Raw genomic sequence first — 26,592 nt, forward strand, 5'->3', positions numbered from 1 at the left:
TGGAGGAAATAGGAAAAAATGAGGAAAGAGGAGCTTCATCAAAAATAGGGCCGAGCTCGCCACTCCCGAAACCACTGTCAAAAAGATGCTGAATTGACTAATTATTATCTCTTGGTTCGGTGTCTTCGTCAGAATGAATCAAAACAGGCTCGGTGGTGGAGGTTCGAGCAGGAGTGTTTTCAATTTCATCATCAATGATTATTCGCCTCCCGACCCTTGGCCTGGTAATTAGGGAGGTACCCTCCTCTTCTTCTTCAGAACTTTCCTTTATAGCTTTCCTTTTTGGCAGCAAGGCTCGAGCCTTATCCAAATCAAGAGCAGCATTCGCAGACATGCGAATGGCCATAGCTACTTCAGCCGTCATTCCTCTAATGCCAAATCCTGATTAAAGGATGGATATACATGATCAAAGTTGAGGAAAAAATGCTTAACATGTAAAAAAAACATATAAAAAGGGGGATACCATGTGTTTTGACCTTCCAGCCATGTAAGGAAGAAATTGATTTCCAAGTTCTTTGCTCCCTAGAAGCAATCTTCAAAAGTGAGTCTACCCAACCACGGAAGTTGGGAATAGGTTCCACATCTCCCATGGTTGCTACAAAAAACCAAGAAGAGACGAGGTTAAAAATAAAATTTCTTTTGAAATTCTCAAAAGCAGGTACGGTAAATAAAAGGAAACCTACGTTCAAAATTCCACTTCTCAGGGAAAGAAATATTTGTTTCGCCAATCAAGTCCACCGTACGAACAACAACGCAACAGATATACCATCCACGATCTTTGTCATCTTCTGGATTTACCAAAACTTTTTTGCTCCTTGCAGTTAAGGTGAAAACCCCATGGCGTATTAAGTTAGGATGGTACAGATGAATGAGGTGAGAAAAAGTGAAATTGACATTGGCTTTGGAGGATAAATATCTCAAACAAGCCACTGTTCTCCACACTAATGGACCGATTTGGGCCAAACAAATTGTAAAGAAACGACAAAAATCGAGAATAACTGGGTCAATCGGAGGATTAAAACCTAAAGTGAAGGGGTAAGTATAAACAGAAGAATACCCACTTATAAAGGAGGAAATTCTTTGATTTGGGGAAGGAATTGACATTCGGAGACTATCCTTCCAGTTACAATCTTTTCTTATGGTGGGGATTGTAAGCTCGGTTACTATTGTGGGGTAAGTATCGGCTTTTTCTAAATTTGCAATTTGTTTTTGAAGAGACGTTTTGTCACTTTCAAAAGACAAATCGCTGAGAACTATTTCATCAACTGAGGGTTCTTGAGAAGAATCAAGAATTTCCCTACTTTTAGAAGAAGGGGCCTTTGGGATAGAACTCCTTGAAGAAGAACCAGAGGAGCCGCCTCGAGTAGATTCTAACCCTGTTCGAAGCCTACCTCCTCCGCCTCTTCTTGTGTCTAACAGGGGCGTTGGGGAATTGATCTAGAATTGGAACTTTTTTACGGTTAGGGTTTGAAGAAGACATTGTTAAGAAGGAAGTGTGTGCTGAAGATTTGTGAAGAAGACAAAGGAAGAAAAAGTTATGTGTAAAATGGGAACCGTCAACCTTAGAAGTGTAATGATGGAAAGCCTATAATAAAGGCAGCTATCACTTCGTAAATAGTGAGAATGAAGAAGTCTCGAAAAAGGGTGTGAATAGCGGAATCAATTAGAAAATGACACATGGGCAGAACATTAAATGGAAAAGACTAGAGGCGTTAATACTGTCATGAGCATTAATTGTGGCAAAAATTCCTTTTTCATGAAGATCCACTTCCCAAATATTTAATTGATAAATATATGGAAAGTGGGGGGACTATCTGTATTGGGAAAAAACTGAGTTTATATTAAAGATGATGTGGCATGACACGTGAATTAGTTAAATGGTCAAAGCGCAACAATTGACTAAGAGGCACGGATGGAGACAGCCACGGGAAGAAGAATTTAAATAGGCACGAGACGACGTATAGATACGAGTCTCGTACTAATTTAAATTATTTACAGCCAACAGATTAGAAGGCATTGAAGACAAAGATCTGATGACAGAAAGGAGTCCAAATTCATTATTAAATACTTGATACGTTACAAAATTGGTATTTAATAGGAATGATTGTATAACGGCTTATTTAATGTCATTTATTACTCATAATTATATCATTAAAGCTGAGGCTTCATTCCTTTACCTAGAATTATCTATAAAAGAAAGAAGTATCATCATTTGTAAGGACACGGAATACTATTGAGAATTCATTGAAATACACAACTATTTGCCTTTTTTACCATCATTCTCAAAAGTATTTTATTTTGTCTCCTGATTATCAGTAACCCGAATTTCTTTTTAGCTTTGACCAAAGACTCAGATTTTTGGTTAAACAGTCTTTCGATTCTCTGACCATAAACTCGAACATCAATTGGAGAAACCCTAAAGGATTAGGGTAAAACTATTACCCTGCAATATTTGCAACCATAGGATCTGAATGCAAAGCATGCATCACATCATTAGGAAAGGCAAAAAAATCAATTTTAGCATATTGCAAACTTTTAAAGCTCTACAAAGAGGATGAAGTAAATCTATAAATTACTGTTTAGGCATAGAATGGAACCGTATTTAACATTTCAAGCTCTACAAAGAGGACGAAGTAAATATGTGAATTACCATTCTAGGTATAGACATGGAAGCATCAATCCAGGTAACCTACCTGTGTACATTCCTCCTCAATCGAAAACGTTTTTTTCTACCTGTGTACATTCATCCTCGATCGAAAATGGCAAAAGACTGACTTTTGGGGATTTTGGGAAAAGCAGCCGCCGATGATGGATGGGCTCCTAGTAATTTGCGGATGAACGATAGAGGCGTATGTTAGCGGAGGAAGGATCTTCTCCGCGAAAGGGGTTACGATAGAGGCGTATGTTAGCGGAGGCAGCATCTCCACGAAGGGGATTCAAAAATTTTTTTTATAGTTAGTGGGAATTGAACTCATGACCTTATGTAGATTTTGAACCCCTTGACCACTAAACTAAAAAACAGATTTTGCCTTATATATACAGTATAATTTTTCGACGAAGGGGGTTCGGGTGAATCCCTTGCGCCCCCTAAATCCGCCCCTGAGTGGGGGTTGCACTAAAATTAGGGATTTAGATATTAGTATTTTATTAAATATAAAAATAATTTTAGCGGGTGTAGAAAAATTGGGTGAAAAATATGGAGGGAATTAATGAACGTTGCGATAGAGAATTTTTTTTAATCAACCATTACAGTAGATAGATTTATTGTCACGGTTATAGAAATTGTTGCCATATAAAACATCTATTGTCGGTTCGTAGGATATTGCAACGGTTTGGGTGCTAAAGTGTCCTAATAGTTCCAATAACCTTTGTTAACGGTTAAAACCGTTGTGATACACCCCCTATAGCAACAGTTACAGATCCGTTGCAATAAGAAACGTTGCCATAGCCCCAATTTCTAGTAGCCTTGGGTGGCTCCTCCTCCTCTTTGGGTGGCTCCTCAGCTATCCTGCATGCCTGTTCTGCTTCCTTGCGCGCCTACTCTATTGCCCTGTGTGCCTCCTCTGTCCTCTCTTGATTCAATTTTTCAACCTTGTGCACAAGGATGTTAAGCAAATTTTGGCTCTCCTCACCGAGAGGCCCATGAACTTCTTTAGCATCATCGATGGCCTGCTAGGCAGTGGCAAGAGTGTGGTCAAGAGACTCAGTTTCCTCGAGTGATATGTGGTTTTCCATTCCGATTAGCAAAACACAGCAAAATACAACAAAATACATGCAACATAAAACAAGCCAAAAAGAACTAGGCTTACATACAACACAAAACAAGTCAAAAAGACCTTAGGCATAAACTCGTAAGGGTAAACAAACAACTTAGAGCAAGCCCAAGATTACAAAGAAGTAAAGAGAGAAAATAAATACATATAGTCAGAGGCGGATCTGGGATCTAATTGCTACGGGTGCCGTTGTACTCAATGTAAACTTACCGGTAGTCAATAGTTTAGTTAGGATGTGCATCTGATTGGTTCGTGTAGTTTTAAATTAATTTTTCTGATTCAAGCATTTTGAATTAATTTGGTTCATTTTGTGCATAAATAAATACGTGATAAGTAAACTAAAAATATTTGATTCTTTATTTGAAATCAAGGGGAAAAAAGTAACATTAACTAGATAAAAACAAAAAAATAATATCCAAAGCATATTCAAATAAATATTTTGATGAGATCTAGAAAAAGAAACAGAAGTAAATATACTTTTACAATTTAAACAAACAATTGAACATAGAATTGAAATACAAGAATGAAAACAAAGGGAATTTTTAAAAAAAAATGGAAAGAGGGAACAAGTCATCAAAAAGGAAAATTCAAAGGTCAGCCTGTGCTAACATGAGAAAAGTGGATATCGATCTTGGGTCTGAAGCCTCGTGGGGGCGTCCATGACCATGGAACCTACAATCGCTTTGTGACTAGGGTGCCATGCTCTTTTTTTATTTAATTTTTGTAATGTTTTTTGCAGGAAGTTCGAGAACCTACATGAAATTTTACCCAAGCGACCGGGTGGCGTACCACCCCCATTCCTCTGCATAGATTCGCCCCTGTATATGACACTCAATCACAAAGAGATTGGTGAAGGACGAATAAGAGTAACTAACATAATTACAAATTATCTGACAAATGAGTAGATTTCAGGTGAACTGATATATATATATATATATATATATATATATCAGGGGCGGATCCATGTATAACAAAGAATTATCACGTGACATCAATTTGTTAAATATTTTTATCAAATATCATACAAATAATACAAAATTTTTATCAAATACGTATATATAGCACATGAGTGACACCACTTAACACAACTTTCTTCTTGGTCTAGTGGTTCAGTGCTTGCCTCATTTTCTCTGGGTCTAGTGTTTCATCCTCCTTAGTAGTTATTTTTTGGCAAATTTTGAAGCTTATTTTATTTGAAAAAAATAAAAAGATAGGTTGAGAAGGATTTGAACTCCTGACCTCCTACAAACAAAAAAATCGTTTAACTAGCGGGATAATACCTAACCTATTTTTTAATTATGGAGAAAGTAAATAATATAAGTAATTAGGCTATTTGTTCCCTTCTTTAAATGTGACACCGCTTGCAACAAGTTCTGCGTACGCCCCGGGTGACCATGGGATTTAGTGTGACAGGAATAGGATTTACTTTTTGAAATGCTAGAATCCTAATACAACAAAAAACTTGAAATATATATTCTCTTTCGTTTTGGGTTTTTACTATCCCATTAACATGAATGAAATTGGTTGTAAGAAAATATTGGCTAGAGCTCAAAATGAAGATAACAGTCTTGTCAAAAGAAGCATTGGAAGGTATCTTGGAGATATGTTCTCTTTCTTCTTCTTTTTTGTTCTTATTTTCTTTTCTTGCTTTTGACAAAAAATGGTGAATACAATTCCGTCATTATCTGCTATTGCATCATTCCCAAAATTCATATATTTTCTTTATTATGAAGTGGTCTGGCCGTCAAGGAAGTGAAAGGAATCAGATGAAAATGGAAAGTTGGGGATTACAGTGAGGATTTCTGTCTGCGGAGAGAAAATAGGAGATATAGGGGGTGTTTGGTAGGGTGGAAAAAATTTTCCGGAAAATATTTTTCCGTTTTTCACTGTTTCGTTGCACAAAATAGTTTGAAAAATATTTACTTAGATATTACATTTTCCTGAAATTGGAGTAAAATAACTTTTTTAGAAAAAGTTAGGAAAACATTTTCCAAAAACTCCACCTACCCTCACATCTAACCCCAACCCCCTCCAACTTCAATTTTCTGTTTTTTTTCTTCGTTTTTCTGCACTACCCACCCATCCAATCTCATCACCCCCTGCAAAATTTTTTTTTTTTTTGTATTTTTTATTTTTTATTTTTTCTGAACCACAACCCCCTCCCCCATCACAATTTTTTTTTTTTGTATTTTCAATTTTCTGTTTTTTTATTTGTCTGCACCACCCACCCAACCCAACCCAATCATTCCCCCCTCCCCCCCCCCCAAAGAAAATATTTTTTTAGATTTTCAGTTTTGATTTTTTTCATTTTTCAGTTTATAGGTTCGAAATTTTACGAGTCCCAAAGTTATGAGTTCAGAGGTTTATGTGTTTGCAAGTTTGCAGGTTTAGAAATTATATAGTTTACGGGTTCGAAAGTTTGCGGGTTCAAAAGTTTAGTTGTTCAGAAATTATGAAATTTGTGGGTTCGGAAGGTTGTTGGTTCGAAAGTTTATTCATGTATGAATACTTTAAGAAGTTATTTTCTTTAATTTGCATACCAAACACCGGAAAATGAGTAAGATTACTACTTGTTTTCCATGAAAATATTTTTTTCTAAAATATTTTCCATTATACCAAACACACCCGTAGAGAAAGAAATTGGGAATAGGAGCAAAATTTAGATTTTTGTCAAAAAGATGAAAATACCCTTATCAGTAATGAAGCAACAATTAAAAATTAGGGAATATTTTTGTAAAGTCAAAAATAGGTACAATGCTAACCTACTACCTTCAATATATATACTAAAGTGACATGGTTATGTTAACATATACCCTATCAATACATAGAAATTGAATAAAGAAAGTGTTTCTAGACTCTTTTACTGTATTAAGTTTTTTGTGCAACAAAATATAGCCAGGTTTTGTGATAGAATGGACTGTGATGTTTGTATGGGTCGAAATCTATCTTTAGAATATTTGAGACAAGAGAGCAGTAAGGGAAGAGCTCCCAAATCGTCGTTTGTCTAAATGGCCCAAGAAGCAGCAAAGTCCATGGCCGAAGAGTCACTAGATCTCTAGTCGAGGTATCAATAAGGGTCAAGGTCGAGGACCGTTGATAGAGCTGTAACGGCTAGTTTTCAAGATAGGACATTAAAGAGAATATTCTCTAGACTTGTACTATTAGAATTTCTTAGGAATATGTCCCATATAAATAGAAAAAGAGACAATGATAGGGGACATGTGAAACTCATTTGTAAAAGCACACACTTTGACTTGAAGAAGAATATCAGATTTCACTTGCTAAGATACAAACATCACTTTTTCACTAAGATTCTCGTTTATACTTTTCCACCAGATCCAAGAATAATTCGAATATTCAAGGGATTGTTTGTCACTCTCTTTTGTGAGAAACAAGATCCACTTATTCCATTCTTTATTGGGTGAATCATTCCTCCTATTTACTTAAATATCATTTATTGTTATTCATTATTATTGAATGCTACATTATTGCTCCTGATTTCTAGAACATTTATTATATGTTGTTGCCATTGTCCGACCAAATCCACACGATAGTTATTGCTTCTTTAAAAACAACATATGAGGATATTATTGTTAGCTGAGATTAGCCCTTATTTGCATAAATTTAATTATTTGAACTAAGATCTATATTTTTTGGTCAAACAATTTGGCATTGTCTGTGTGGATTTTTAGTTAAATTTTTGGTTTCCTCTAGATCTACAATTGACACAGGTAACCAAGGAGAAAGGACGAGAATAACAAGTGACTTCCCAACCAACCTCATGAATGTCATCAACGAAAGTTGTGAGATTATAACGACCCGACCGGTCGTTTTGAGATTTTGCACTCTGATCGCCAGTTTTCGCGCATGACATGCCCCGTGTGATGCATTATGACTTATGTAAATCGTTGGTTTTGGTTTTCAGGGTAATCATAATGAATTTGGAAGAAAACAGTTCTCAATTGAAGCTTGAAATTCGAAAAGTTTGACCAAGATTTGACTTATTTGTATATGATCTTGGATCGAAAATTTTATGGTTGGGTTAGCTCCATTAGGTGATTTGGGACTTAGGAGCGTGATCAGAATACATTTTGGAGGTCCATGGAAGGTATAGACTTGAATTGGCGAAATTGAGATTTCGGCGTTTTCTGGTTGATAGGCAAGATTTTGATATAGGGGTCGGAATAGAATTACGAGAGTTGCAGTAGCTTCGTTGTGTCATTTGGGATGTGTGTGCAAAATTTCAGGTCATTCGGACGAGATTTGGTAGACTTTTTGATCGAAAGCATAATTCAAGAATTCTAGGAGTTCTTAGGCTTGAATCCTATGTTAAATTGGTGATTTGATATTGTTGTGAGCATTCCGAAGTTTTGATCAAGTTTGAACGATATCATGGGATGTGTTGGTACAATTGGTTTGAAGTTCTGGGGGTTCCGGGTAGGTTCCGGGATGTTTTAGGCCGAAAATCATAGCTGTAGTAGGTCTAGAAGGGTTGCAAGCCTCGGAACCCACCAGCGCGGTCTGCACAAAATGCAGTGCGGCCACGGTAGGTGCTTTGCAGACCGCACAAAATGCAGTGCGGCCGAGGTAGGTGCTTTGCGGACCACACAAAATGCAGTACGGCTGCGGTAGGTGCTGTGCGGACCGCACAAAATGCAGTGCGGCCGCGGTGGGGAACATTTCACTGGTCCTACTTCGGAATCTCATATCTTTTGATCTACAAGGCATTTTGAGATGATTCAAAAACAAAAGTTGTAGCCCTTCATGTCTAGCTTTCACAAAAGTAAAGATATTGCAATTTGGATATCTGTAGAGAAAGTTATTGCCAAAATACAAAAGTCTATCACTGCAGATGAAAACCTGTGCAACCACAGTCGTTTTTGTGCGGATCACACTAGTTTTGTGCGGAACCTGGTCATTTTTGTGCGGTTAGAAGAGGTGGAAATCCGTGTGGTACTATATAAATACGAGGTTTTGGATTTTATTTAATATTTTGACCTAGAGAGCTTAGATTTTGGCGATTTTTCGAAGGTTTTTCAAGAAATTCATCTGGGCAAGTGATTCTAACTTAGATTTGGCTAGAGTACATGAATATATCATTGAAGTCATCATTTAATTCGTGATTTGGGATGAAATTCGGGAAGAAAAATTATGGAATCTTCCAAAACTATAAAATGATGATATTAAGGGCCAAATAGTACCAGAATTGGATAATTTTGGTATGGTTAGACTCGTGAGGGTATGAAGATTCTGAAAATGTAAATTTTACCCGATTCCGAGATGTGGGCTCGAGGCTCGGATTTTGGTAATTTCGGGAATCGTGCTCTTTGTTGATTGTTTTCGCTTGGGCTTTGTTCCTTTAGCATATTGTGACGTATTCGTTCTAATTTTGAATAGATTAGATGTACGTGGAGGCCGATTCGAGGGGCAAAGGCGTCGCGAGTTAGAGATTTAGCCTGTTCGAGGTGAGTAATGATTGTAAATGATGCCCTGAGCATTTGATACCCCGGATTTGCACATTGTAGTGCTATATTGAGGTGAGACACACGCTTGACGACGAGCGTGGGGTCGTGCACTATTGAGGATTGTGACTTGGTCCATCCCGATTGATGATTTTACCGCGTATTTGACTGAAACTTATTTGTTATTATCATGATTTAGGCTGATTGCCATATTTCGGCTTTGTGACAACTATTTGAACCCTTCGAGGATTTTTATTACTATTTCCTCACTGTTTTGATTTATTACTTGAACTCAGTCATGTTATTTTCCACTGTTTTACTACTCAACCATTTTACTTAGTTTTGAGACTTAAACGATAATTTTAAATGATGTTTCGGGCTGAGAAATACTATTTTACTATTGCCCGAGGGCCTAGTTGTGAGGATACACTGATACTACTATGAGGCTGAGGGCCTGGGATACATATATACGCCACAAGGTGGCTTGATTGATATGAGGTCGAGGGCCTAGATTTTATTCCACGATATGACTTGATATTGCGCTTGGGCCGTAAAGGGCCCCTCCCGGAGTCTGTACACCCCCAGTGAGCGCGGTATCCATTGTGATGTGAGATATAGTTCGAGGGGCTAATATTGTTCTATGTGATAGCCCGAGGGGATGGTATTGTTCTATGTGATTGCCCAATGGGCTGGTACTATTCTATGTGATTGCCCGAGGGGCTGGTATTATTCTGAGATATTGCCCGAGGGGCGGAGTTGTTGATATTGTGCCCGAGGGGAAGATTTTTATGCTTATCAACACTACCTGTGTTGCATTCATTTGCATAATTATTGAAAAAAAGTCGTTTTCAAAGAAGTTTAAACTGAGCTAAGATGTTTTAAGAAACTTTTACGGCTTCACTGCTTTCTTACTGGCTTTGAACTACTTCGATACAACATCTTGATATGCTTTACGTGATTTCTTACCATTCAGACTTTAGTTATGATTATTACTCACTGGTTTGGAGTTCTGACTTTATTCCCTACACCTTATGTGCAGATTCAGGTATTTATACACCCGGTAGCGGGTTTTGGCTGATCGGAGGCAGAGTCATCAGAGTTTAGCAAGGTACCTGCCGGTGTTCGCAACACTGCTTCTCTCTCTCTCTTCATTCATTAGTCTGTATTTGTACCTCTAGTAGATGCTCGTGACTTGTGACACCCCGATTAGGGCTGTGTTGGGTTGTACTTCCGCACTTTATTGGCATTATTCGCTACTTAGTATTGCTATATCATATTTCAGACTACTTTTATGTTATTTAAATATTTAAAAAGTGAATTGGGTTTAATAGGCTAGTCTTGTCTTCACGAGAGGCACCATCACGACCGGGTTCGGGTTTGGGTTGTGACAGAGACGGTAGGTGAGGATACGACACCCAGTGCGTCCTCTAGGCGAGAGCGATCACCGCCCCTTCACTGCAGCATAACAAAACTCCATGGTAAATGGGCCTCCACGTCTGTAGAGGAAAAGACACCCCCAACAGTGAAAAAACTCCTCGTGGTGTTGCTAACTGACACGCTAATAAGCATCCTCAATAAACCCGCTCCAAGAACGACTCCAGAAACCACAAGGACCTACACAATATAACAAACAGACGAGCAGTGCAACCAACCCCTCCCTCCAACGACAGATATAACTCACAATGTCATTGATAGTGCGGATGACAACTTCCTCGCCGCCATTCTAAAAAGGATGGATGTAATGGAGAATGAAAACAAGGCACTTCGAGACTGGATGAAATAATACTAAGAACGGGTCGATAAGATACTAGGTACTCCTAAGCTTCTACCGAAAAGGGACGCCGGCCGGTTTGTCGAGCAGATGTACAGTGATGATGCAGCCCTACATACCATACCAAAGACTTTCAAAATACTGCCCTACCTCAGGATATACGATGGTACGACCGATCATGAAGACCGCGCGACTCACTATGTCACCGCCGTGAAAGGAAACAATCTCGCCAATGAACAAGTGTCCTCCATTTTGCTGAAAAAGTTTGGCGAAACGCTCACGGGAGGATCATTGACGTGGTATTCACAGCTACCAGGCCCCTCCATAGAAACTTTTGAACAAATGGCAGACAAATTCGTTACTTCCCATGCCAGATCCAAGAAGGCCGACTCAAGAGTGAACGATATATTCGCTATTAGGCAATCCTTGGGAGAGGGACTAAGGGACTTCCTCGCCCGGTTCAATCGAGTAAGGATGACTCTGCCTAACGTATTCAAAGGGATAACGGTCACAACCTTTCAAAATGGGCTGAGCAGAGATGGTTCAAGAGCAACTAGCAAACTATTGAGTCGATTGATGAAGTATCCTCCAAGAACCTAGGAAGAAATCCACAATGCTTATTGTGCCAAGGTTCGAGCGGATGAGTACGTCCTCAATGGGCTGACTCACCGACTAACGTAGGTACAAACTGAAGCAAGAAAAGATGTAAGGGACAACAAAAAAATAGATCACCCAATTCCACGACCTAACAGGGAACGACATCAACTATATATTAGGACGGCTGTTGCACCCTTGCTACGAAGAAGGCCCGCCCAGGCCAATGACGGGAACTCAATGGAACGAAAGAGGTATGCCTCCCTTATTATCTACTCACAATTTCTGTGTGTCACCTACAGAGATCGTCTATACTCTGGAGAAACTCGGACCAAAAGTAAAGTGGCTTCCAAAGATGAGATCAGACCCGAACACCAGGAAGTTCGACGCCCCCTATGAGTTCCACCAGGAACGCGGGCACAAAACCGAAGATTGCATCGCCCTCAGACAGGAAGTCGTAAACATGTTACGGTAATGGCACCTCAAAGAACTGTTAAGCGATAAGGGGAGGACCAATTTCGCTAGAGGACGTGAACATCATGGCCCACCAAAGCCGCCATCACCAGCTTGTACAATCAACATGATCATTAGTGTTGGTGATGATGCATCTATCAATGGTGTTAAGTTCATCACCACTCACAAACTCAAGCGGTCAATTACCCGTGAATAGTGTGACGGACTCGAAAAGAGTATCATCTTCGACGAGTCAGATACTGATGGTTTGACTTTCCCTCATAATGATGCCCTTGTTATATGTATTTTAGATATTGATGCCAAACATATCATGGTGGACGATGGAAGTTGTGCATGTATTATCCATCCCCGAGCCCTTACCCAAATGAGGCTCGAGGATAAAATAGTGCGCATTGCATCACACTAATCGATTTTAACAATATAGTTGAGCGAACAACCGGGAAAATTACACTCCTCGTCTTGGCCAGTAGCGTAACTCTATATACAACATTCCACATGATGGACCAGGCCACAACATTTAATGCTATAGTGGGTCGACCATGGATACATCCCTTGAGGGCCGTCCCCTCCAGCCTATACCAAGTAATTAAATTCCCAACTCCATGGGGAATATTTAGTATATGCGGAGAGTAGCGGACATACCAAGAATGCTACCACATTGCCTAGAAAACACATCCACCCAACAAAGAAAAATAGGCATAGCCATTAGCAGGGTCGAGGTTGGAGCACGATGAGACCGGGGACGACATCAAAGACCCCCACATAGGATCTACCATGGAAGACCTTGACCTCGTTCAATTGGTCCCCAACGACCATAACAAAAAGGCCTATATCGGCTGCAAACTTCAGGAACCAAGTAAATTCAGTAAATTCTTAACAGCTAACACAAATTTATTTGCTTTCGGCCATGCAAATATATCGGGCATCCCAAAGGAAATTGCCACGCACAAATTAAATGTCGATCCATTCCACCCCCTAGTGAGACATGTCAGATGTAAGTTCAACTCCACAATCAATGATGCAGTGCGCGTGGATATGGAAAAACTATTAGAGAGCGACTCCATCACGGAGTCAAAGTACACCAAGTGGATCGTCAACGTAATAATGGTCAAAAAGAAAATGGAAAATGGCGAATGTGCGTGGAATTCACGGATCTGAACAAAACATGTTTGAAGGATTCATTCCCATTACCTCATATCAACCAACTCATCGACGCAATGGTCGGGCACGAATTATTAAGTTTCTTGGACACTTACTCGAGTTATAACCAGATCCTGATGGAAGAAGACGATCAGGAAAAGACCACGTTCATCATCCACCAAGGAACGTATTGTTATAAGGTTATGTCGTTTGGGCTAAAGAACGCGCGAGCTACGTATCAAAGATTGGTAATGAGGATGTTCAAAGACCAGCTCGCCAAACCATGGAGGTATACATACAATATGTTAGTCAAATCTAAAAGCACAAAAGATCACATTGATCATTTGAAAGAAACTTTTGACAAACTGAAAAAGATACAAAATGAAGTTGAACTCAGAGAAATACACGTTTAGTGTAGCCTCGGGAAAATTCTTGGGTTTCCTGTTGTCACAGTGAGGGATCGAGTTCAACCTCGACCAAATCAAAGCTATCAAGGGGATACTAGAACTCTTGACCTCCAAAAATCAAGTCCAGAGATTGACTGGTCGCATCGCCTCCTATCAAGGTTTATCTCGCGGTCGTCGAATAAATGCCATAAATTCTTTGGTGTACTCAAGAAAAATGACGGCCTCAAATGGACTTCCGAGTACGTCCAGGCTTTGCGAGAACTAAATGCATACCTGTCACCGCGACCCTTGCTTTCGAAACTTGAACCCCGGGAGCAGTTCCTCATCTATCTAGCCATATCCGAAGTAGCAACAAGCGCAGTCCTGATCCGCAAAAACAAAGGTACACAATCTACCACCTATTGTATTAGCAAAACACTCGTTGGCACCGAGACGAGGTACCTACACCTCAAAAAATTGGCTCTGGCCTTGGTCATGACTTCACGAAAGCTTAGACCATATTTCCAATGTCACCCCATCTCGGTCATCACAACCTTCCTCCTGAGGAGCATATTGCATAAACCCGAGCTATCGGGAGGCTGGCCAAAAGGGTCATCGAGATAAGTGAGTACGATATCATGTACCAGCCACGAATGGCGATAAAGTTACAAGTGCTCGCCGACTTTAGCGCAAAAATAATGCCTGAAGTCGAAAAGGAAGCCGTCCAAAATTCCCTCCAAACATAAGACCTCTGGGTCCTATACACCGATGGCACATCTAACGCATCAAGGTTTGAATTAGGACTCATACTCGAGGTCTCGATGGGTGAAGTAATTCGCCAATCCATAAGGTGACCGGATATGACTAACAATGAGGCCGAGTATGTGGCCGTAATTGCAGGGTTAAGGCTAGCACTCAAATACGGGGAAAAATGGTTGAAACTCCACTGTGACTCTCAGCTTGTAGTCGACTAAGTCACAAGGACTTTCCAAATCAAGGAACAAAGATTGCAAAAATACCAAACCAAATTCTGCAAGCTATTACCTTAGTTCGACGAATGCTAGGTCGATCAAATCCCATGAGCATAGAATGCCGAAGTAGACGGCCTCGCCAAACTAGCCGCGACGACCAAAATCATCACAACCGGAGATAAAAGCGTACTCCACCTCCTCAACTCATCCCTATACCAAATCGAGGTAAGAACCATAAACTTAACTTCGGACTGGCGCAATCGTATTATCGCATATTTGCAGGACAACACACTCTCGGGCGATAGAAAAGAGGTCAAAAAACTAAAAATGCAGGCGGCCAAATACAACCTTCTCCATAACGACCTATACAAGAGGACTTATGGAGGGGCTCTAGTGAAGTGCTTGGCCCGAACCAAACCGTGCGCGTCCTTGAAGAAGTCTATGAAAGCCATTGTGTTACTCACCCCGGCAATCGAGCACTGGTCAAATGCCTCATATGGGCGGGATACTACTGGCCCACTGTGAAAAAGGATGCCACAAATTTTGTGAGAAAATGCGAACAATGCCAAAAGTATGCCTCAATAATTTACCAACCAGGCGAGCACCTCCACTCGATTACATCCCCTTGGCCGTTCATCAAATGGGGAATGGACATCGGGGGCCCCCTTCCAGGAGGATGAGATAATGTACGATTCCTTTTGGTTTTAACTGGTTATTTCTCTAAGTGGGTGGAAGAAGGAGAATTCACCCAAATACAGGAACAGGAGTTAATCACCTTTATATGGAGAAACATCATCCGCCGACTCGATTTTCCCAAAGAAATCAGCTGTAACAACGGACCCCAGTTCATAGGAAAGAAAACCGCTAGATTCTTAGAGAAACGGCATATCAAGAGAATACTCTCGACCCCATATCACCCTGCAGGTAACGGGTAAGCAGAGTCCTCCAGCAAGTCAATACTAAACATCATGAAGAAAAAGCTCGAAGACGACATGAGACTATGGCCAGAAATACTACCATAAGTATTATAGGCCTACCGAACAACTCAAAAAATAAGCATATGAGAGACGCCCGCTACTTTGGTCTACGAGATTGAGGCAGTAATACCGGTCGAGGTTGGGGAACCCAGCCTAAGATACTCATATGAAAGAGATACAAGGAACAACGAAAGTAGAAGGCAAGATCTCGACGAGATAGACGAAAGGAGAGATATGGCCTACATAAGAATGGTCGCCCAAAAACATCAAGCAGAATTCTATTACAACAAGAAAGCAAAGGCCCAACCACTTAAAGTCGGGGACTACGTACTGAAAGCAAAAACTCTAGCGAGCAAAGATTCCCGAGAAGGAAAGCTGGGAATGAATTGGGACGGTCCATACAAAACTACAGTAAAAGCAAATAAGGGTTCATTCCAACTAGAGAGAATAGAAGGAAAGCTACTACCAAACAACTGGAATATCAGCTATCTCAAATACTTCAACTTCTGAGAGAAAAAACATCCCTCAAGCCGTACTTTTTTTCCCTCACTTGAGTTTTGTCCTATTTGGGTTTTCTCAATGAGGTTATTAACGAGGATACGGAGGGAACACTTCGAGTCAAAGTATGCGAAGGTTGGGTCATGATTACCATTTTATTTCTTGACCACTCAATACTCTCCATGTCAATCAATGAAGGGACTAGATAGACTGGGATTGGGATTGGGACTGGAACGCCAACCAACACCCAAAAATCTGTAAATTTCTCCAAGTATGTAACCAAAGCAACAATTTCAAAGCAATAAAAAAGTTTACGCTTATCAACACACATCTTCCGTGTTAAGGTTATGTTCGACCTCACTCTAAAAAATACCTATCGGCCCTCGGCCGCAAACTAATGAAAGTCTATGTTTGACCCTGATCGAACAAATACCTACCAGCCCTCGACCGCAATATAATGAAAGGTTACGTTCGACCCCGCTCGAACAAACACCAATCGGCCCTCGGCCACAATCTAATGAAAGGTTACATTCGACCCCGATCGAACAAACATCTATCGACCCTCGATCATGCTTTAATAAAAGGTAATGTTCTACCCAGCTCGAACAAATACCTACCGACCCACGACCACTATTTAACGAAAGGTCACGATCGATTATGATCAAATAAACGCCTATTGTCCCTCGACCACATCTCAACACAAAAATATAAAAAACAACACATAATCGGCTCCAAGGCCACGACCAGCTGAAAGACAACATCCACAAAGGAAAGAGAGAAACATGCAAAAGCAAAAAACATACAAGTACAGGAAGTAAACCACAGGAAGGGAAGAAAATGTAGAGAACAACTTTGAAATTTCATATTTAAACATTTTACAAAGACCTATGAAGACGCGACAAAAATACACAAAATTTCACAAGGCAAAAATAAAAACTATTGATTACCACTATCATGATCTTCAATGCCTTCACCACCTTGGCCACCGATGCCCTCGCCATCTCGATCCCCCTCACCATCGCCACCTTTGCCCTCAAGATAAGCGGTATAATACCAGGCGTCCTCTTTAAGCCAGTCTACGCCCTCATCGTCCCCTTCACCGGCCTTAGGTGTAGCGGGATCATACCCGCAAGTGACTAGAGCTTCACAAGAAAATGCGAACAACTTCGAGAGTAGCCTCTCAAACGGACCCTGCCGCATACAAATCTCGGAAGACATCAAGCATCTCTGACTTCCTCCGAGCATCCAAATGGGAGGATTCTACCTTCTCAAGCTCGCTCTGCTTCTCGACAACTTCACTATTAAGGGCATCCAGCTAAAGCCGACATTCTCACTATTAAGGGCATCCAGCTAAAGCCAACATTCTTCCAACTGCCTACGTAGCTCGACCACTTATGCTTGAAGGTCACCGCGCGCATTGGGCCTCCATGCCCCTGCTGACCTCAAGATCCTCTTCCCTACTTCTCAACGTCAAGGACACTACACTTCTCGATGGGTTTTACTAGCTCATCATCCTTCTCCTTCAACTCATCATGAAGGGGTTGCATATCGCTGCCTTCACGAAATCGCCTGTGAAATTCTCGATACTTGCCGCAATACTCGAAGTACTTATTTTTCAATCTCACAAAAATTTCTCTACGCTTCTCCTCCCCCCGGGCGCTCTCAATCTCCAAAATCAGCGTCTTCAATCACGAAAAGAAAAGAAGTAAGTCAGAAATGAAATATGCCCGAAAAACAAAGACAAAAAAAAGAGAAGAATAAAACACCAAACACTCACTTTGAGAGAAGACCGACAATGCTCCTCGATAAAGTGCCATCATCTAACTCTTTGAGGGTATTACCCTCTATCTCGGAACAAAGAGGGACGGGGGCAGGGACTATGTCCTTGGTGTTCTTCAGCAAGTCACGATCCATAGGGATCGCAATAGTCCTTATATACCCCTCCAACCTTATCTCAAGTTGGGTGAACCCTTTCTCCATCATCTTCAGGTCGCTGCATCAATATCCGTACCCGACTCATCGCCCTCTTCAGCGATGCCTTTTCCTCTCTCATTGGCCTGCAAAGAAGTACTATAAGCTAGTCGGGAAGTCGATCCCTCCTCTTGCCTCGAAGTATCGAGAACATCAGCGACTGGGCCTTCTGCCTTCGTCACTGTAGAAGGAAAAGGCCTACCCATGTCATCTTCCGCCAACCTCGAAATCTCAGACCCCGGCTCGATATCATCTCCGATAAGAATGGTCGCCATCTCAGCAAAGAATCACCCTCTGTTAAGTAAACGGCCCGGGCGACCCGATGCCAGCATCTACAGACCTTCTCGTCCTCATTGATAAAGTGGAACAACTAAGGAGCCAAGGTTTTCGCGGCCGAAGAAGGAACTGATTCAGAAGCAGCTGCCATCGAAGAAGGGACCGGGGCATGAATATAAGCAGCCCCAGTCGAAGAAAGGGCGGAAGCCGATGACATAGTGGATTTCCTCTTTCGGAATGCGAGTGAGGAAGCTTTTGACCTCCTCGGAGATCCCCTGGCCAAAGTTAGGAAAAATACAGGGAAAGGGGAATGTCAACAAAAGTAAACCAAAAGAAAAAAAGAACTAAGACATCGGTAATAAATGGAACTTACTAGTCGAGGAGAGAGCAGGCCTGAGCTTCTTGAAGAAACCAGACTGTAGACACCAGATTTTTGACCCTCCCCGAGAATTTTCACATTTTTAGCGTGAATATGTGAAATTAGATCTAATATAGCTATTTTAACTATTTTACTTTATTTCGCCGCGAAAGAGAAAATTACAAAAATATATATATAAATTTTAGTTTATGTATTTCTCATAAATTTGAAAAAATACAAAAAATTGTACTTTATTTTGGTACTTTATATAAATTCGAAAATTACAAAAAAACATAATTCTATCAATGTTTTGTAGTCATTATAATTTTGAAAAAATACAAGAATATTACTTTATATTATATCTTTATATAAAAAACGAAAATTACAAAAAATAGTTTTGTTAATATTTTTGTAGCTATTTTAATCTCGAAAAAATATTAAGAAAATAATAATATAGTTTTAAATAATTAGTCTTATTTTAGTAGCTATTTTACTTACATAGGATTGGTTGAACAACGTCGTGTTCTTAATCGAGTCCGGGCAAAAGAATAATATTTGGGTTTTAACTTACCCGCTTTTAGGCCTAATTTTCGGACCTAGCCCATAATAATCCGAGTCCACCACGCGTGAGGAACACGGACGGAACACGACACATGGGGAACCCCACCACGCGTGGGGGACATAAGCCTTGAACCCCACCACGCGTGGGGCTCATTTTTCTTGGCAAAAGGCTAATTAATACACGGACAAGGATTTTGAAATGGGGGGAATTTTGGAAAGATTTTTGGAGAGAGCACTGTTCGATCATCTTCTTCCTTTTCCTAAAGGAACCAACGAAAAACCCTACTGTGAAAAACAAAAACAAAAAAGGATTTGAAATTTTGGACTTGGAAGATTTTGAACAAAAGCACTGTTCGTTCATCTTCTCCAAGGAGGAGAAGAACAAAACGCTAACGCTCCCTCCATTGAAACCAGTCCGGATTCCTCCATCGCCACCATCGTTCCACCTCCATCAACAACCCCAAAACCACCGTCAACCTCCAGCTCCCCCCCCTCGTCGTCACTGTCCAACCAACGACCAAACAACCAGCGAACACCACCACCCAAACACCAGCACCAAACAGACCACCAAACAGGCCCGTCGTCAACCACCATTGCCGCCCGCTGCAAGCTCCAGCTCCACCCAAACCGACGTGCTGCTACATCGCCATAACCAGCCTCACCCTCCTCGTCAACTAAACCACCCACCAGCTGCCTTACGACCACCAAACAAAACCAGAAAACCCAAACGCCATAACCACCAACCTTCGACGAAAAACCCAGTCGCACCACTCCGTCAACTACTCAAACGACCCCCCACAGCTGCTCCCCCACGTCCAAACCCACCAGCAACCACCCTCGACCAGCTCTCTCTCCGTCCCACGACCACCGTCGCCCAGATCCCTCCACCTCGTCACCTTCCCCATCGTCTAAAACCACCTGAAGAGAAAGATCCTATCGTCTTCTTCTTCAACTGCCCAAACGACCCCTCCTGCTGCAGCTTCACGCACCAGGTGCTGCGCCGAAAAATACAGCAGCTACCAAACAATCCCTGGTTGTTGACAGTTGGGTCCGAGCTTTCTATTTCCATCGAGGTCGTCTTTGGTTCGTCGAGGTCCGGTACGTCGAGGTGCTGTCCGAGGTTCTGTCGTTGTTCTTCGTTCAGAGAGGTCCGGCTTGAGTTCCGTCGGGATCGTGTTTGTCGTTCTGAGGTTGTCGAGGTTCAAAGGTTAGTAAACCTCAAGTATTAGATAAGGAAATGTTACGTTAAATGTTCGAAGATGCAATATAGAAAATCGTATGATAATTCTCTGCTCATGTTTTCACCGTATGCATTTTTGTTCATCTTGCGTTGTGTTATTCTTGTTTATTTGATGTCATTTAATTAAGTTGGGCTAGTTGTTCTATGACACAAGTTTGACGTTAATTTGTTCGTGGTTCTTTGCTTAGTTCGTTCGGACAAAAATTAGCATTAGTACTTGTTGTTACCACTTCCGAAACACCCATTCACTAGACTCATTTTATTAAATCTTGACAAGTTATGAGATTTTAGTTGTAAAGAAGCCGTAAGGTTTAGTATTGTTAAAGGCATGAAAATGGCATCCTTTTAAAATATAAAAATAACGTTGTAAATTCTTTTAAAAAATAATAATAATAAAATGAGGCGAGCCTCGCCAAATAAAAGGGACAAATTGCGGGGCCCTCACAAAATATATGTATTAAATACTTAGATTCCGGGACGGGCCGTTTAGCAAATTTCACGGCCCTACCCCAAAATAATAATGCGCTAGTTGCTTTAGGCGCGCCTTTAATAATGTTATCTCCCTAAATTCGGGTGCACATTTATGTGACCCAAATCCAAATCTCAACCGAGTCGAGATATGTCAATAACCACGGGTGCATTGATGTAACGTGGTTCGAGATATGTTTTCACGACGTTGCAAGTCCTATAAAAATAACAGTGAATGATAAAAGCGGTTAAAAGATAAAATTGGCACATAAGTTCACATTTGTATAAAATCAGATAATCAAGCCGAATATAACAGTTGAGCGACCGTGCTAGAACCACGGAACTCGGGAATGCCTAACACCTTCTCCCGGGTTAACAGAATTCCTTATCTAGATTTCTGGTACGCAGACTGTAATATGGAGTCATTCTTTTCCTCGATTCGGGATTAAAATTGGTGACTTGGGACACCCTAAATCTCCCAAGTGGCGACTCTGAATAATTAAACCAATCCCGTTTCGATTGTCCTTTAATTGGAAAAAACTCCCCTGCGCCCCCGCGGGCGCGTAAAAAGGAGGTGTGACAGCTCTGGCGACTCTGCTGGGGATCTGTAACCCAGAACCACTGGTTCAGGGTTAAGAATTCGAGCTTAAAATAATTGTTATTATTTGGCTTTATTTATTATCTGGTTTTTTACGTGTTTGAGCCTAATGTGCTAAATGCTGCTTTTACTGCTTTGATATTATTTGGACTGTATATATAAACTGTGCCGAAACCCCTCTCTTCTCTCTCTTGAGGAGTGCACGCTGGTCGTGGCTTCTTTCTGTTAGTGTCATATACCAAAATAGAACGAGGATTCGGAGGAGTTGCAAAATCGGATGGCCTTTTGGTTACCGGTACACAGCTCCCATCCTCGGCTCGAGTTGTCCGCTCGGGTAAGCCAGGTCTAGAACAAATACCCAGGTTATGAACTTAGTATAACAAAGCCACATGCCGGATCCCTAGTAGGAACGCTTATTTGCATCATGTGCATTTGACTTAGGGGACTCAACACAGGGGTTGGGTCCGTCTAGGACTAGCAACCTGATATGAAAAGACCATCCTGATGCATCCTATTTGTTTTCCGTGCATTTATTTTGTCTCACTGACCGGTGTTTGAATATTATGAATATTGTGAAATTGAAAAAAAAAATAGCGGTTAGGGAATTGATTGTTTATTTTTGAAAAAAAATCCAATACCCAAATACTGTCAAAACTCTGCCGAAATTTTGAGAAAAAAAATGTCTTATTAGTTTGTTTTATTAAAAGCAAAGGAAAAATAGAAGGAAAAAAAAATCGTTGTTCTGTCTTGGTTGTTAAAAAAAAAATAGAAAAAATAAATAAAATAGTTTGTTTTTTTTAAAAATAGTTTGTTTTGAAAGCGGTTTTATTATTTGTTGCAAATATATATATATATATATATATATATATATATATATATATAATCCAAAAGTTTTTCTTTATTTCCAAAAATGTATATATATCTTTATTTGTTGCAAAAATATTTGTCTTGCCAAAGTCTAGAAAGGTTTTTTTTAGACTCCCAGTTTTCAAAACAAAAATCCAAAAATATTTTCCATTATTGACTTCTTTAGAAAGTCTTTTTAATTATTAAAAAAAAACGTATATATATATAATAATAAAAAATCCGAAATATTTTCCCTCTTCTTTAAAAATTGAAAAGAAAATTCAAAATTCAAAAAAACATTTTTAGAAGCATTTCTTTTATTAAAGGTAAAATTCCGAAAAATATTTTCTTTTTCTTTAGAATAAAACAAAAAAAAACAAATGAAAATTCAGAAAAAATATTTTAGAAGTCTTTCTTTTAATTCAAAAAAAAATACTTCCTTTCTTCTTTTAAAGTAGTTCTTTCACAAATTCAATAATAATAATAATAATAATAATACTAAATAAATAAATAAAAAAAAAGAAGTTAGTTCATTTACTTTATTCAAAACTGCCCGAACTACGCAGGTTTGATTCTCACCGGATGTGAGATACGTAGGCAACCCTCATCGGGTCCAACCCCACCTTTTGCTAAAATAGCCAAAAGTAAATAAATAAATGATAATAAAAAAAAACATTCAAATTTTTAATTCTGTCATAAATAAGTCAGGTAATGCTGTTTTGTCAAAACATAGCCGAATGTTCCCGAAAGGGACGCCGGAAGGCTGACTTTGCATAAACAGCCACCTTCAGGTCATTTTTAAGATTTGATCCAGTTGACCCACACAGCCTTAAAAATCTTCGTCCCCGAGACGCTGAAGGGCCGTGTTTGCAATACCAGGTTTTTATTATAATTTGAAAAAAAAACAAAGAGTCAGCGGTCAGGTGAATACCGTTTGAATTTTGTCATGATAAGCCGTGCCAGATTCGGCCGCGTCTTAAACCGTTCTTGCCGAAATAGCCTTAGAGTATCTTTCAGTTGTCGAAAAATTATTTTCGTAAAAGAACGGACAGGTTTGTAAAGTGTCATAAAGTAATCCTCCCCGGCCTCAAAATTTATGTGAAATTTGGAAGGGGTCACATTTGCAAAAATAACCATTTGGTTGCATTTGTCAAACGGGGAAAGGAAGCTGGCCTTTTTTGTTTTGAGTTTATAAATCTCTTGATTAGAATATATGGGTTGTTTGATTTTCAAGTTTGTAGGTCATCTTTAAACCTTTGAAACCCAGTTTGTTTTACTATGAAAATTGAAAAAAAAAGAGTGTTTAGTATTGTTTATCTTTTATTGGTCCGAACTACGCAAGGTCTGATTCATGCGGGGTCATGATACGTAGGCAATCTCCATAAGATTCGACCACGAAAAAAAGCAAAATGAAAAAGCAAAAAAAGAGAATGAAAAAAAACGAAATGAAAAAATGAAAAAACGAAAAAATGAAAAATGAAAAAAAAAACGAAAAAAATGATGAAAAAATATATATATTGATAATAATAAGGACTGACTGAGTCCATTCTAACATGTTCTGTTTTGAATTGTGAAAGAAAGTTAAGGTGGTCGGTTTGTGGTAAGCGGCCAACACAAGGTCCCAGGAAAAATGACAACTGACGTCGAAGCTGGTACAAGTGCTCCAGAGACTCAGGGTCGGAGGGTTCAACAAGAGTCTACTATGGTTGAGGAAAATAAAATATTGAAACAGCAAATGACCGAAATGTGTCAAGCATGGGCCGGTGGTCAAGGACAACCTCGTCATGAGTCACAATTCGCAACACAACAAGAGCAGTACCACTCTCCTGAGTACCACTCGTACTCGTTTGATCTTCCTGCAAAGATTGAGAAGCCTGCCCGAAAGATGGTACAGGAAGAAATGACCCAAAGAGTGAAAAGCTTAGAACAATGGTTGAAAAACATGCAAGGGTTGGCAGGTCAAAAGAGTGTTGCCTTCAAAGATCTATGTATGTTCCCCGATGTCCACTTGCCTCCTGGTTTCAAGACTCCCAAATTTGAAAAGTACGATGGACATGGAGATCCCATAGCCCACCTGAAAAGGTATTGCAATCAATTGAGAGGTGCGGGAAGAAATGAAGAATTGTTGATGGCTTATTTTGTGGAAAGCCTTACGGGAGTAGCCTCCGAATGGTTTATGGATCAAGACATGTCTCGCTGGTATGTCTGGGATGACATGGCACAGGCCTTTGTCAGACAGTTCCAATACAGCATCGACATTGCCCAGGACCGCATTTCCCTTTCAAACCTGAAGAAGAAACCAAGTGAAAGTTTCAGGGAATACGCCATCAAATGGAGAGAGAAAGCAGCTCGAGTTAAGCCACCCATGGATGACCACGAGCTAATTAATGTCTTCCTTCAAGCGCAAGAGCCAGATTACTTTCAAAACATGGTGTCCGCAGTTAGCAAAACCTTCTCGGAAGCAATCAAAATTGGAGAAATGGTAGAGGATGGTCTTAGGACAGGCAAAATTATAAGTCAAGCAGTTTTTAAAGCCGCAACTCAGGTTGTCCAGGTTGAGTCTGATAATTTTAGCGACACAAGTGAGAAAATTGAAGAAATCATGATGACATCAGGGTCGAGAAGAGGTCCCAAGAGAACATCTTGAAGGTATGAGCAGCCTCCTCAGGTTTTCTATGGCTCCCCTGAGCAGTATTATCCACCCCAGGACCCTCAATACTCTGCCGCTCCACCTCAGTATGTTGTCCAGCCACCAAAACACCCCAGGAGGCGAGCACGAGCATCACAAAATCTCCAGAAGTCTCCACAAAATTTTCAGGTTCCCTATAACCCACAACCAAGCCAGTGGTATAAAGGGGAGCAAAGGTTGAAAGATAATTTTACACCAATAGGAGAGTCCTATGAAAGCTTATTTGAGAAGTTAAAGAATCATGACATGATTGCACCTATTCCTCCAAATCGTGTGGACCCACGTGCAAGAAGCTTTGACCCTTCTAAAAGGTGCGAATACCATTCCAATGCCCATGGGCACAATGTGGAAAGCTGTCGGGATTTGAAAAGAGAAATAGAAAGAATGATCCAAGAAGGGCGGATTGTGATCAATAACAGTGACATGGAGCACTCGAACCCTATCGAGAACTTGTTGACAGAGGTTGATGATGTTGAAGCTGGTAATGGTCTTGGCAGTATTGATGCAAAGCTCAGTGGCTAAGATGCCAGTTTTTTATGAAGTGGGAGGCCGCTCCATTCCTTGGTTAGCAAGAGAGACGCTGTTGGTGGCTTATTTTGTTGTCATTTCTGCTGTCCGGATTATTCTTAGGGTTATAATCCGAATACTGTCTTGTGTCAAACCTTCTTATCTTTCCATTTTGTCCTAGCAGTTTGTTTAAATTTTGTCCAGTTTGTGTTAGGATTTTATTCTGGTTTGTTTTGTTTTCTCAATCCATTCCACCGGTAGTCTAAAGCAAATCCGGTCTTTTATTATTTCCAGTCATCTCTTTGTTTAATACTTTTATCATTTCGTTCACTGCCGATTCTAGGGACATGACATGCGCACCAAGTTTAGGCCTAATCTTTAAAGTTAATCATAAAACCTCGGAAAGGCGATCAGACCATTTAAAGAAAATAAGGACGGTTTGAGATTATTCAGAGCTCGAGTCATGTGGAACTGGGGCAAGTTAAGCACAAAGAAAACCGTTAAAAGCAAGATTCGCCAAATTGGCATGAGGGTCGGTCATGATAATGAGAGTGTCGCCCAACGGTGCTTAGAAATGACAAAGGAAAAATAAAATGTTTAACATAATTGTCAAGTCCAGCACCATCAGAAGAGACTATAAATCTATGTTCAATTGTGTTGTTTGCACTTGGCATGTTTTGAAGACTGGAATGACGAAGGCATTTTGTTCTGCTACCTAAACACTTTATCCTTCGTTACCCCTTTTGAGCCTTATTTATTTTCTTTCATACCCCTCGTTCGGAATAAGTAGCAACGAAGAAAAAGAAAAAAGAAAGAAAACAACAAAACGAAAAAAAAGAAAAAAAAGAAAAAAAGAAAAGAAAAGAAAAATGATAACAAAGAAAGAAAGTCAAATGAATAAAGAGGAATTGGGAACTACATTTGACCTGATTCCTCAAAGAGGATACGTAGGCGCTTCACGGCTCGGTCATAGTTTTGAAAAATGAAAAAAAAAACAATTAAGATATCCCCAAGCAAGAAACTGGGGCAGAG

General features: G+C 40.2%; 1 long non-coding RNA gene across 1 annotated transcript in view; it reads left to right on the forward strand.

Annotated features, from left to right (window-relative positions):
• The first annotated feature begins 5,276 nt into the window (after positions 1–5,276).
• Positions 5,277–26,592, forward strand: part of LOC138884408 (uncharacterized) — a 36,436-nt gene continuing 15,120 nt past the window's right edge. Inside the window, exons 1-2 of the long non-coding RNA XR_011404599.1 lie at positions 5,277–5,363; positions 10,275–10,343. This is a non-coding gene — a long non-coding RNA (uncharacterized lncRNA). The remainder of the gene's footprint in view (positions 5,364–10,274; positions 10,344–26,592) is intronic.

This window comes from Nicotiana sylvestris, chromosome 12 (genome assembly GCF_000393655.2).
Source record: "Nicotiana sylvestris chromosome 12, ASM39365v2, whole genome shotgun sequence".
Classification (NCBI taxonomy): Eukaryota; Viridiplantae; Streptophyta; class Magnoliopsida; order Solanales; family Solanaceae; genus Nicotiana; species Nicotiana sylvestris.